This window comes from Babylonia areolata, chromosome 14, assembly GCF_041734735.1.
Source record: "Babylonia areolata isolate BAREFJ2019XMU chromosome 14, ASM4173473v1, whole genome shotgun sequence".
NCBI classification, from domain to species: domain Eukaryota; kingdom Metazoa; phylum Mollusca; class Gastropoda; order Neogastropoda; family Buccinidae; genus Babylonia; species Babylonia areolata.
Window position 1 is genome coordinate 34,563,967 of NC_134889.1, and position 2,500 is coordinate 34,566,466.

Sequence of the window (2,500 nt, forward strand, 5' to 3'; positions counted from 1 at the left end):
AATAATTACATGTGCAGGCACTCGAGACCTAACGGCAGTGCTGCTGGTCAGGCATCTGCATAGCGGATGTGGTGTAGCCGTGTGTGGATTTGTCTGAACGCAGTGACGCCTCCTTGAGAAACTGAAACTGTGATGCGTTGTCTCGTGCCGTGCCGTGCCGTGCCGTGCCGTGCCGTGTGTTTCGCCACCTCGCGTCGCATTGCGTTGCGGTGCATTGTGCTGCGTTGTTTTAAACGGGTATGTGGAGGTACCGTGGCCGAATCTGTTTAGGCATTGGACTCATGCAGGAGCCAGCTGCATTGCTCGGACGGAAGAGCCTAGTATGGTCGTAACCCTCTACTGACTGTGTGTAGTATGGAACTGACCAATGGCGAAGTACGGTCAACGTAGGCATTTAGTCACGTGTAACTGTCAAAAAGTAAGAGCCGAGCAGTGCAACTGGCTCCAGGTCCAGTGATGATGATCATCATCATTATTGTCGTCACCATCATCATTGTCGTCGTTACCACCATCATCGTCGTCGTCATTATCGTCATCACCATCATGATTGTCATCGTCGTCATAATCATCACCATCATTCTCGTTATCGTATTCGCAATCATCATTATCATTGTAGTTGTCATCTTCATGATTATTATCATCGTTGTCGTCGTCATCATCATTATCGTCATCGTCGTCATCATCATTTTCATCGTTATTATCATTATTGTCGTCGTCACCATCATCATCGTCGTCACCATCATCATTGTTGTTACCATCATCGTTGTCGTCATAATCATCACCATCGTTGTCGTCATAATCATCACCATTGTTGTCGTCATCATCATCATGACCATCATCATTGTCATCGTCATCATCAATATCATCATCACTATTATCATTGTTGTCGTCGTCGTCATCATTGTCGTCGATCATCATCATCATCATCATTGTCGTCATCTTCATTATCACCATCATCATCATCATTGTCGTCAACTTCATTTTCATCATCATCATCTTTGTAGTCACCATCATCATCATCATCATCACCATCACCATCGTTGTCGTCGTCGTCGTCATCAGAATTTTTATCAGCGTTATAGTCATCATCATTGTCATCTTAATCATCATTATTGTCGTCGTCTTCATTATCATCATCATCATCATTGTCGTCGTCACCATTATCATCGCCGTCGTCCCAATCATCATCATTGTCATCGTCTCCATCATCATCACTGCCTCGTCACCATCATCATCATTCTCGTCATCACCACCATCATCATCATTGCCGTTGTCACTATCATCGACACCATCATCATCATTGCATCGTCACTATCATCATCATCGCCGTCGTCACCATCATCATCACCATCATCATCATTGTTGTGGTCACCATCATCGTCACCATCATCATCATTGCCGTCGTCACCACCATCGTCACTATCATCATCATTGTCGTCACCATCATCGTCATTGTCGTCGTCACCATCATCGTCACCATCATCGTTATTGTCGTCACCATCATCATCACTATCATCGTCATTGTCGTCATCACCATCATCATCATTGTCATCGTCACTATCATCATCACTATCATCGTCATTGTCGTCGTCACTATCATCAGCACTATCATCGTCATTGTCGTCGTCACCATCATCATCATTGTCGTCGTCACCATCTTCATCACTATCATCGTCATTGTCGTCGTCACCATCATCGTTATTGTCGTCACCATCATCATCACTATCATCGTCATTGTCGTCGTCACCATCATCGTCACTATCATCGTCATTGTCGTCGTCACCATCATCGTTATTGTCGTCACCATCATCATCACTATCATCGTCATTATCGTCGTCACCATCATCGTACTGTCATCGTTATTGTCGTCGTCACCATCATCATCATCATCATTGCCGTCGTCACCATCATCGTCACCGTCATCATCATTGCCGTCGTCACCACCATCGTCACTATCATCATTATTGTCGTCGTCACCATCATCATTACTATCATCGTCATTGTCGTCGTCACCATCATCATCACCATCATCATCATTGTCGTCACCATCATCATCACTATCATCGTCATTGTCGTCGTCACCATCATCGTTACTATCATCGTCATTGTCGTCGTCACCATCATCATCACTATCATCGTCATTGTCGTCGTCACCATCATCGTCACTATCATCGTCACTATCATCGTCATTGTCGTCGTCACCATCATCGTCACCATCATCATCATTGTCGTCGTCACCATCATCGTCACCATCATCATCACCATCATCATCATTGTCGTCGTCACCATCATCATCACTATCATCGTCATTGTCGTCGTCACCATCATCGTCACTATCATCGTCATTGTCGTCGTCACTATCATCATCATTGTCGTCGTCACCATCATCATCACTATCATCGTCATTGTCGTCATCACCATCATCGTCACTATCATCGTCACTACCATCGTCATTGTCGTCGTCACCATCATCGTCACCATCATCATCATTGTCGTCGTC

General features: G+C 44.9%; 1 protein-coding gene across 2 annotated transcripts in view; it reads left to right on the top strand.

Annotated features, from left to right (window-relative positions):
* Positions 1 to 2,500, top strand: part of LOC143289600 (uncharacterized) — a 39,461-nt gene that overhangs the window by 16,756 nt on the left and 20,205 nt on the right. The window lies entirely within an intron of this gene.